This window comes from Apium graveolens, chromosome 1 (genome assembly GCF_009905375.1).
Source record: "Apium graveolens cultivar Ventura chromosome 1, ASM990537v1, whole genome shotgun sequence".
Lineage (NCBI taxonomy): Eukaryota > Viridiplantae > Streptophyta > Magnoliopsida > Apiales > Apiaceae > Apium > Apium graveolens.
This window is the reverse complement of record NC_133647.1, coordinates 174,467,769-174,480,294: the sequence shown is the minus strand read 5'-3', so window position 1 is coordinate 174,480,294 and position 12,526 is coordinate 174,467,769.

Genomic DNA, 12,526 nt, shown 5'->3' with positions numbered 1-12,526 from the left:
TATATCCGGAATGATCCAACGGGATACTAATATTCCGTAAATATAAATAGCCTTTTTTCGTATTTTATTTCGTATCAAAATCATTTGCAAATAGTTAATTCTATAATTTTCAGAGAAAAACCCTAATTACATAAACTGTTCTAAGAATCAAACAGCAAAACGAAGGCGTTACCGATCTCTGTTTTCAAAGCTTGAGTAACCAAAACGAAGGATTTGAAGTGTTCTATCAGATTCTGAGCTTTGTTTCACTGCAGAATCAAAGGTTTATTTTCTGGAAATTTATTTATTTTCGAATTAAATTTATTAAAAATATGAATTTTTGTTTGGATGATTGTTTGTATGATTTGATGATTGCATGTTGTAGAGCTTGTTTTCCTGATGATTTTGATATATTATACGTCTGATTTGGAGTTCAATAACATGTTCAAATTTGAGTTTGATTTTCGAATTTTAAAATTAGGGTTTATAACCCGTATGAATGTTCTTAATTGAAATTTGGGGGTTTCTTATTCTAAAATAGATTGATGTTGTGGTATAGTGTATTGTATTCTCTGTGAAATTTGCAATCTAGTCGTACAAGTTTCATGAATCAACGAGGTCTGTAGAGAAGGGAGTTGTGTTTTGAAGTTTACGTCGAACCCGCCGGAAACCGGCGAGTTTCTTGATCAAATTCCGGCCAAATATGGGGTTATTGATGAATTTTGATTGCATATATAGGTTCCTAGTGTTGTGTAGTTTAATTCTGGAGGTGATGGTGGTGGGAGGATGCCGGAGGTGAGTTCTCCGGCCACCCCCGATTTTCCGGCGACTGAAACTGCAAAATTGCAGTTTAGTCCCTGTATTTTTGAAGATGGTGAAGTTTGGTTCCTGTTGTTTACAAAGTTTTCAAAAATAGGATTCCTGTTTATAAAATGTTTAAAAATCATATTTCCTATTTATTTTTATTATAAAAATTCATTTTTAATTTCTGAAAATTCTGAAAATTATTATTTTAATTACGAAAATTATTTTTATTTCAAAAATAAATCTAAATTAATTAGTTAATTAATTTCAGTTAATTTTTAATTAATTAATTGGTCAATTAATTCGAAAATTAATTGATTAATTGATTTAATTAATTATTAATTGATTTTAATCAATTATTTAATTAGATTTAATTATTTAAAAATAATTTAAAAATTCCGAAAAATAGTTTCGAACTTTAAAATATTATTCTGAATTATTTCCAAAGCTCGATAATTAGTATAAAATTGTTTCGGAGCCAGAATTGGCCTACCGAACCCTGTTTATTAACCCGAAATTGATCCAACGACCCGTTTTAATTCCGAAAAATGTTTTAAAAAAATCATTTTAAATATCAGAAAGCCTATTTATGACCCAAGACTTCTTTATAAATAATATATCATTGATTACGTGATGTATTATGTGCTATATGTGACTTGTTGATTGACTATCAGTCTATATATTCGTTGTTTACTTGATTATTGCATAACTTTCAATCCGTTAATCAGATTTGAGTAAAACGAAGGGTAGATAGAAGTATGTGTTGAATAGAACTCTATGAGTCGATTATTGATAGATGTTTATGATATGTGAGCAGAAGAGGCAAGGCGTAGGAAAGGGAAACAGGTAGTTGAGGAGTAAGACGATTTTGATTGGAAGCGAGTGCAGTGTAGTAAGCTAATACCAGGCAAGTGTTCTGAACTTTCTCGAGATATTGTAGTACTTGATAGTCTTGTTGATATTGCAAGTGCTTTGAAGCACTGTACCCTAAACCTTGATTCCAGTTATTGATCTTGAGCCGTAACCTGATTCTTTCTAGACCATTGATTGTTGTATACCCAAACACGAACCTCAAGTATACGATCCTACTCCACAAATACATACAAACTAAATATTAAAAACTGAACCAGATTGCTTACACAATCAAATCTTTGTATTTTATGCTTTGAAAGACCAAATTCTTGAAACCCTGAAACATTGATTCCTTTGTTATCCAATTCTTTCATTACCCAACATCCAAGCTTTGAAATTACCTTATTGATCCTTACAAGGATTGAAACCCTTTCATTGTTAAACACTCATTGTTGTTAATGATTCTGGTTATTAATTATTATTGCTTATTTTGTTATTATGTTAGAATTGGATTGTTTTTATAAAATTGTGGACCAGATTCGTGGTCAGACCATATAATGGTCAAGTTAGGCCAATGTGTGCCTTGGATCCAGTAGTTAGAGCAGTGATGTGTGCTTTGCTCGGGGTTAGTGCGTGACTGATCAGCAGCCTAACCTTGGTTTTTAACCTGAAAATATAATATCCAATTCTAAATCATAATCCATTGTTCACTTGATATCATAAACATGTTCACTTGATGATCATTATTCTCAGTTTTGTCATTGTGACTTGCTGAGCTAGTTAGCTCATTTGTGCGATATTGTTTCTGTTCTTTTCCAGTTAAGAAGGAACCAGTTGGTACCGCGGATCCCCAGTCCAGCACGAGAGCTAGGGGTTCAGGTTGATCGAGCTAAGCTAATAGGTTTCTTTTGGGATAATTTAAGTCTGTAAAAGTTTGTAATAATGTTTAATACTCAGTTTTGAGTTTGGAATAGTTGGGATTTGAACAGTATGTAATATAAGTAGATGTGTGGCTTGTGTGCATACTTTAACCTGTTGCGATCCGTGGTAGTTGGTAAATAGGGTCACTGCATATTATTGATTTCTTTATTATTGCTATAAGCAGGTTATAAATAAGGTGTGTGTGTATGGTCCCCAAACTTCTGACCCAGGTTTGGAGGGCGCCACAGGTTTGGTATCAGAGCTACATGTTATAAGTCACTGACACAAGCCTAGGTTGACGGAAATGGGTAGAGTGTTAGGATCAGAAGTAAGGAATAGAAAGATAGAACGTCGAGAGGTTGAGTGCTTTGGTATATCAGGTATTAGTGTAATTCGCGTTATGGTTCGAGATTCTGATATTGCGATATGATTTCAGATAGCAGCGATGGCCGACTCTTTTATTCCTGTATTAGCTGATCACTCAGAGCCTTCAGTTGGAGTGCCGTCTTCGGATCCACGTCCTGTTGTTCCACCGGTGTTGGCTATACTACCTCCACCTGTGTTGCAGCCCGTACCACTACAGGCTATTCCACCTCCAGGCATGAGGCCACCTATCAGAGGACCCCCACCAGCTGATTCAGATTCCACTGGACATTTAGTTGCGAGTGCCCCATTCCAGTCTACATTGCCCCCAGTTCCTTACTACCGGTTTGAGGCTCTTCTATTGGAGCGTGATTCCTTGTTGGCCCAGATCAGAGAGCTACAGCATATCATTAGGACTACTGATGTTGATCGTGGTGTGAGGGAACTTCGAGAGGAGATTCATGTGACACAGAGGGTTCTTGAGGCTAGGCTACATGGAGCTACATTACCTGGCAGAGGCCCTGATGCACTGATGGGCTGGGCTACTGAGGTGATGGAGGACTTTGAGAGGCTGGCAGGACCAGAGTTTCCCTGGAGCTGAGTCAGAAATTCAGATATGGAGATTCTGAGTAGTGTTGTTTTGGTTATGTAGTATGTACAGTAGTGCGTAGTGTGTATCAGTAGACTTTTGAGTTGTATTTATAGACTAGCTATGCTGACTAGTGAGTAGGTTGTTGTACCCTTTTTGCTTTTACTTCCGAAGCGTCCTTACGCTTGTACTACCTAAAACTTTTGATCTATATATCAGTACCTTTTTCCTTTCCAGCACTGTCATCTACTTTATTGCACCTGTTATACCTTACCTTATTCATTGCACCAGTTATACCCTGTGATACCATGTATCCTGCTTTCCATAACTGTTTATATTCTGTAAAGAAGCATGTAATTTACTTAGTTACAACTGTTTTCAAAAAGAGATATTTCTGTTTTGCAAAACTGTTCTTTTATACAAAAGATTGATTCAAAAGCTAAATAAGTTGATTGATTCTTTACAGAAAATGCCTCCCAGAAGAAATACCCGCACCAACACCCAGAATGAAGAAACCAACAACAACAACAACCAAGATGATACAAACCCAAATGTGAACCCAGGACCCATAGACCCAGCAATAGCCCAGATTCTTCAAATCTTGGCCCAACAAACAGTTCACCTGACACAACAACAACAAAGACAGACCAACCCCCAGGTAACTTTTAAAACTTTTCAAGCAGTAAACCCACCAGAATTCAAGGGTTCCTTAGAGCCAATTGAAGCAAATGTTTGGTTAAAGGAAATAGAGAAGGCATTTGCCTTAGTGAAAGTAAAGGAGGAACAGAAGGTTGAGTTTACAAGTTACTATCTGAAGAATGAAGCCACCTATTGGTGGGAGATGGTGAAGACATTGGAAGGTACAGATGTTATTACTTGGGAAAGGTTTAAGGAATTGTTTTTAGAAAAGTATTTTCCTCAGTTTGTTCAGGATCAAATGGAGCTGAAGTTTTTAGAATTAAAGCAAGGGAACATGTCGGTAACAGATTATGAGGGTAAGTTTGTGGAATTGTCAAGGTATGACCGTCGTATGTGGATACTGACAGGAAGAAGGCTAAAAGATTCCAACAAGGTTTGAAACCCTGGATCAGAGGGAAGGTAGCCATTTTTGAATTGGATACCTATGCAGGAGTAGTACAAAAGTCTATGATCGTAGAGACAGAGAGTGAGATGTTCCAGAAGGAGAAAGAAAGCAAGAAAAGGAAAGATGAGGGAAGTGAGGGTCAGTCACAACCAGGGAAGTTTCCAAATTTTAAGAAGGGCAAGTTTCATCCAGGGAGAAATTTTAATTTCAGGAAACAGAATGCAGGAGACGGAGGCCAGAGCAACCGTCCAGTTAATACAAATCAGCCAAATCAGTTGAGACTAACTTTTCCAGATTGTCAAGTATGTGGAAAGAAGCATGGAGGAGTTTGTAATAAATTGAATGTGGTATGTTTCAAATGCAACCAGAAAGGGCACTATTCGAGGGAGTGCCGAAATTAGCCAGCAAGAGAACCAGCAAGTAAGGATCAGCCTATCCGGAATCCAGCAGTAAAGGTTCCAGCCATTGGATTTACGTGCTTTAAATGTGGAAAGCCGGGACATATGGCCAGGGATTGCAAGACATCAGCCCCAGTCAGTAATGCATTAAGGATTATGGGATCTACCCCAGCAGTGAATAAGACTCCAAGGGCTAGAGTTTTTGACATGTCGGTGAAGGATGCGATCCAAGATACGGATGTCGTGGCAGGTACGCTTAATATGAATTCTTTATGTGCCAAAGTGTTAATAGATTCGGGAGCAACTCGATCGTTTGTTTCACAAGATTTTGTTAGTAAGTTAAATTATCCAGTTGAGTGTTTAAATGAAATAATGACTGTGGAATTAGCAAATCAAGAACGTGTATTTGTTAATCAAGTTTGTGGGAATTGTGAGATTGAGATTTCTGGTAGTAAGTTTTGTGTAGATTTGATACCATTTAAGTTAGGAGAATTTGACGTTATATTAGGGATGGATTGGTTATCTAGGCACGATGCCCAGATAGATTGTCGAAATAAGAAGGTAATGGTGAAAATGCCAGATGAAAGGATAGTAACGTTCAAGGGTCAAAAACAAGTAAAGAAGTTCGTAACGATGATTCAAGCCAAGAAGTTACTACGACAAGGATGTGAGCATTTCATGGCATATGTGATTGACAGAAGTCAAGAACCAACAAAACTTGAAGATATTCCAGTTGTGACCAGACGTATTTCCCGACGAGTTACCAGGACTTCCTCCAGATAGAGAAATTGAATTTGCGATCGACTTAGCACCTGGAACAGAACCAGTATCCAAGGCCCCGTATAGAATGGCGCCCGTCGAGATGAAAGAGCTAGCGAAGCAATTGCAGGAGTTGTTAGAGAAAGGAGTAATCAGACCCAGTGTATCCCCGTGGGGAGCCCCGGTATTATTTTTCAAGAAGAAAGATGGAAGCATGAGACTGTGTATTGACTATAGGGAGCTCAACAAGCTGACAATCAAGAACAAGTATCCGTTACCCAGAATTGACGATCTGTTCGACCAGTTGAAGGAATCCAAGTATTTCTACATAAATGATTTAAGATCAGGATATCATCAACTAAAGATCAAGCCAGAAGATATACCAAAGACAGCTTTCAGAATAAGGTATGGACATTACGAGTTTTTAGTGATGTCTTTTAGGTTGACCAATGCCCCGGCAGCGTTTATGGACCTGATGAACAGAATTTTCAAGGACTATTTGGATAAGTTTGTTATTGTGTTTATAGACGATATTTTAATCTATTCAAAGACGGAAGAGGATCATGCGGAACATGTGAGAACGACTTTGGAGATTTTAAGGAAAAATAAGTTATATGCTAAATTCTCGAAGTATGAGTTTTGGCTACAGGAAGTTCAGTTCTTAGGGCACATAGTTAGTAATGAAGGGATCAAAGTGGACTGGCAAAGATCGAGGCAATTATGAATTGGGAGAGACCGAAAACACCCACCGAGGTAAGAAGTTTCTTAGGATTGGCGGGATATTATCGTCGATTTGTTCAAAATTTCTCGAGGATTGCCACACCATTAACAAAGCTTACACGAAAGAATGAGAAGTTTATATGGAACGATAAATGCGAGGAAAGTTTTCAGGAGTTGAAGCAACGATTAATCACGGCACCTGTTTTGTCACTTCCAGATGATCAAGGGAATTTCGTAATTTATAGTGATGCTTCTCACAAAGGATTAGGATGTGTTCTAATGCAGCACGAAAAGGTGATTGCGTATGCGTCAAGGCAATTGAAACCACACGAACAGAAGTATCCTACTCATGATTTGGAGCTAGCAGCCATAATTTTCGCTTTGAAGATTTGGAGACATTATTTGTATGGAGAAAAGTGCGAGATTTTCACGGATCACAAAAGCTTAAAGTACATATTCACACAGAAGGAACTTAATATGAGACAAAGGAGATGGTTAGAGTTGATCAAAGACTATGATTGCTCGATTAATTATCATCCCGGTAAGGCGAACGTTGTGGCAGACGCATTGAGTCAGAAGGAAAGGTTGAATGTGTTATCAGTACCTAAAGATCTATATAAGGAATTTCGGAAATTGGAATTGGAGATTAGAGTTCACAAGCCTGATGAAGCAAAAGTGTACAGTATGACTTTCCAGCCGGAGTTGTTGGAGAAAATAAAGAAGTGTCAGGAAAATGTAATGGATCAAGATATAAATCGTTTGGTAGGTGAGGAATTATGCACGCAGAAAGATGACCAAGGTATTCTGAGGTTTTTATCTAGAATTTGGATTCCACCAGTGACGGAGCAGAAAAATGAAATTTTACAGGAGGCACATAATTCAAGGTATTCCATCCATCCAGGGAGTACCAAAATGTACAGAGATTTAAAGAAGAATTATTGGTGGCCAGACATGAAGAGGGAAATTACGGAATGGATTAGCAAATATTATACATGTCAGAGAGTTAAAGCAGAGCATTAGAGACCAAGTGGATTGTTACAGCCATTGGAGATTCCAGAGTGGAAGTGGGAACATATTGCCATGGATTTCATAGTGGATAGACTTACCAAGTCAGCTCATTTTCTGCCTATAAATGAAAGATTTTCGCTCGACAAGTTGGTCCATATGTACCTGAAGGAAATTGTAGTTCGTCATGGAGTTCCTGTATCTATTGTATCTGATCGAGATCCAAGGTTTAATTCAAGATTTTGGAAGAGTTTTCAAGAATGTTTGGGAACAAGACTGAATATGAGTACGGCCTATCACCCCCAGACGGATGGCCAAAGTGAAAGAACGATCCAGACAATCGAGGACATGTTACGTGTTTATACTATTGATTTCAAAGGAAGTTGGGACGAACATTTACCTCTGGTAGAGTTTGCTTACAACAACAGTTATCATGCGAGCATTGGGATGCCACCCTATGAAGCCCTTTATGGACGCAAATGTATATCTCCAATATATTGGGACGAAGTAGGAGAACGCAAGATACTTGGACCTGAATTGGTACATCAGACAAAGGAAATTGTTGAAATTATCTAGAAGAGATTGATAGCCGCACAAGATCATCAGAGGAAATATGCAGATCAGTCAAGGAAAGACATGGAATTTGAAGAAGGAAGCTTGGTATTACTGAAGGTATCACCGTGGAAAGGACTAACGAGGTTTGGAAAGAGAGGAAAGCTGAGTCCAAGATATGTCGGACCTTTTGAGATCCTAAAGCGCGTTGGCAAAGTAGCTTACGAGTTGGCGTTACCACCGCACATGGAGCACATTCATAATGTTTTTCACGTATCGATGCTCAAGAAATATAATCCAGACTCCAGGCATGTAATAGAATATGAGCCAATAGAGCTTCAGGCATATTTGTCATATATAGAGAGTCCGATAGAGATTCTAGAGGAGAGGGAGAAAGTATTGAGAAATAAAGTGGTAAAGTTAGTAAGAGTATTGTGGAGAAACCCAAAGGTTGAAGAGTCAACTTGGGAGTTAGAAAGTGATATGAGAGAAAAGTACCCTCATTTGTTTTCTTAGGAAATTCTGAGGACAGAATCCTTTTAAGGGGGGAAGGATGTAATATCCGGGATATATCGTGTAATTATTTTGCTATTAAATAATTATTATGTGAGTTCAGTATCTATTCTGTGACTTAATTGTTAAATGTTATCTGTACTTGGATATTCAAAAATAATATTAATTGAGTATTTTAATTTTTATATGTCCAAAATAAAATATAGATAATTGTCATATCTTCCTAATTATTTTTATGTTGATTTCTGGATTTATAAGGATCATATGAAATTTATAAAATCTTTTTCCGAGTATTTAAAATCTATTTTATAAAAACGGGAACCAACCGACGTCAACCGTTGTTACGTTTTTGGAACCCGAAACTCTTCCGAGAACTCCTTCTTAACCTAATTGTAATATTCCGAGCATATTCCATGTTTCGACTTTTTCGATCCGGCGTACGGTTTGTCCTGCGCGGGTCCCGGCGCAACATTTTCGATACAATATTCGTTTCGGTAAATCAATAAAACCCGTATTTTCGATAAACGGGAGCTTTTTTATTAAACTATCACAATTATCACTTCGTAATACGTGTAACCAGGCGCTGAGACCAAGACCGCAATACAAATTGTACTGATATTGGATAATTATCCCGAAAACCGATACCGTTTGGATCAGTTTTTACAAATAAACGTACCGTTTTATATCCGGAATGATCCAACGGGATACTAATATTCCGTACATATAAATAGCCTTTTTCCGTATTTTATTTCGTATCAAAATCATTTGCAGATAGTTAATTCTATAATTTTCAGAGAAAACCCTAATTACATAAACTGTTCTAAGAATCAAACAGCAAAACGAAGGCGTTACCGATCTCTGTTTTCAAAGCTTGAGTAACCAAAACGAAGGATTTGAAGTGTTCTATCAAATTCTGAGTTTTGTTTCACTGCATAATCAAAGGTTTCTTTTCTGGAAATTTATTTATTTTCGAATTAAATTTATTAAAAATATGAATTTTTGTTCGGATGATTGTTTGTATGTTTTGATGATTGCATGTTGTAGAGCTTGTTTTCCTGATGATTTTGATATATTATGCGTCTGATTTGGAGTTCAATAACATGTTCAAATTTGAGTTTGATTTTCGAATTTTAAAATTAGGGTTTATAACCCGTATGAATGTTCTTAATTGAAATTTGGGGGTTTCTTATTCTGAAATAGATTGATGTTGTGGTATAGTGTATTGTATTCTCTGTGAAATTTGCAATCTATTCGTACAAGTTTCATGAATCAACGAGGTCTGTAGAGAAGAGAGTTGTGTTTTGAAGTTTACGTCGAACCCGTCGGAAACCGGCGAGTTTCTTGATCAAATTTCGGTCAAGTCTGGGGTTATTGATGAATTTTGATTGCAGATATAGGTTCCTGGTGTTGTGTAGTTTAATTCTGGAGGTGATGGTGGTGGGAGGATGCCGGAGGTGAGTTCTCCGGCCACCCCCGATTTTCCGGCGACTGAAACTGCAAAATTGCAGTTTAGTCCCTGTATTTTTGAAGATGGTGAAGTTTGGTCCCTGTAGTTTGCAAAGTTTTTAAAAATAGGATTCCTGTTTATAAAATGTTTAAAAATCATATTTCCTATTTATTTTTATTATAAAAATTCATTTTTAATTTCTGAAAATTCTGAAAATTATTATTTTAATTCCGAAAATTATTTTTTTTTCAAAAATAAATCTAAATTAGTTAGTTAATTAATTTCAGTTAATTTTTAATTAATTAATTGGTCAATTAATTCGAAAATTAATTGATTAATTGATTTAATTAATTATTAATTGATTTAATTAATTATTAATTGATTTTAATCAATTATTTAATTAGATTTAATTATTTAAAAATGATTTAAAAATTCCGAAAAATAGTTTCGAGCTTTAAAATATTATTCTAAATTATTTCCAAAGCTCGATAATTAGTATAAAATTATTTCGGAGCCAGAATTGGCCTACTGAACCCTGTTTATTAACCCGAAATTGATCCAACGACCCGTTTTAATTCCGAAAAATATTTTAAAAAAATCATTTTAAATATTAGAAAGCCTATTTATGACCCGAGACTTCTTTATAAATAATATATCATTGATTACGTGATGTATTATGTGCTATATGTGACTTGTTGATTGACTATCAGTCTATATATTCGGTGTTTACTTGATTATTGCATAACTTTCAATTCATTAATCGGATTTGGGTAAAACGAAGGGTAGATAGAAGTATGTGTTGAATAGAACTCTATGAGTCGATTATTGATAGATGTTTATGATATGTGAGCAGAAGAGGCAAGGCGTAGGAAAGGGAAACAGGTAGTTGAGGAGTAAGACGATTGTGATTGGAAGCGAGTGCAGTGTAGTAAGCTAATACCAGGTAAGTGTTCTGAACTTTCTCGAGATATTGTAGTACTTGATAGTCTTGTTGATATTGCAAGTGCTTTGAAGCACTGTACCCTAAACCTTGATTCCAGTTATTGATCTTGAGCCGTCACCTGATTCTTTCTAGACCATTGATTGTTGTATACCCAAACACGAACCTCAAGTATACGATCCTACTCCACAAATACATACAAACTAAATATTAAACACTGAACCAGATTGCTTACACAATCAAATCTTGGTATTTTATGCTTTGAAAGGCCAAATCCTTGAATCCCTGAAATATTGATTCCTTTGTTATCCAATTCTTTCATTACCCAACATCCAAGCTTTGAAATTACCTTATTGATCCTTACAAGGATTGAAACCCTTTCATTGTTAAACACTCATTATTGTTAATGATTCTGGTTATTAATTATTATTGCTTATTCTATTATTATGTTAGAATTGGATTGTTTTTATAAAATTGTGGACCAGATTCGTGGTCAGACCATATAATGGTCAAGTTAGGCCAATGTGTGCCTTGGATCCAGTAGTTAGAGCAGTGCTGTGTGCTTTGCTCGGGGTTAGTGCGTGACTGATCAGCAGCCTAACCTTGTTTTTTAACCTGAAAATATAATATCAAATTCTAAATTATAATCCATTGTTCACTTGATATCATAAACATGTTCACTTGATGATCATTATTCTCAGTTTTGTCATTACGACTTGCTGAGCTAGTTAGCTCATTTGTGCGATATTGTTTCTGTTCTTTTCCAGTTAAGAAGGAACCAGTTGGTACCGCGGATCCCCAGTCCAGCGCGAGAGCTAGGGGTTCAGGTTGATCGAGCTAAGCTAATAGGTTTCTTTTGGGATAATTTAAGTCTGTAAAAGTTTGTAATAATGTTTAAGACTCAGTTTTGAGTTTGGAATAGATGGGATTTGAACAGTATGTAATATAAGTAGATGTGTGGCTTGTGTGCATACTTTAACCTGTTGCGATCCGTGGTAGTTGGTAAATAGGGTCACTGCATATTATTGTTATCTTTATTATTGCTATAAGCAGGTTATAAATAAGGTGTGTGTGTGTGGACCCCAAACTTCTGACCCGGGTTTGGAGGGCGCCACATTCATTATCCGTTGAAAATGAATATCCGTTGAATTTCATTATCCGTTGAAGTATCAAATATTGTTCTAGGTACTTTTTATTCTTATCCGTTGGATTGCTCTCAATCTTAGCGGTTATTTCTAGGCATTATCCGTCGAATTTACTTACAGCCTTTATGTATACATCGATGGATAATCATTAGAATTTTGACAGATATTTTTAAACGGATATTTTGGGCTAATTTTATTGGTTACTTTATTTTACTTTTTAATTTTTACTTGTTTATTTATGAGAAAGTATAAAAGCCTATTTCATTTTCATTTTTACTTTTATCTTTCTCAAGCAATTTCTCTAACTCTCTTCGTCTGTAAAGCAAAAACCCCCTTTCTGCAACTACTTTCAATCACAACAATGACACATGTAGTCAAAATCATGTCTCAAACTGGGTATGTCAATGAAAAGAAAAACTTCGTAGACTTGGTGAACAAGGAGATTCCTGCATCTG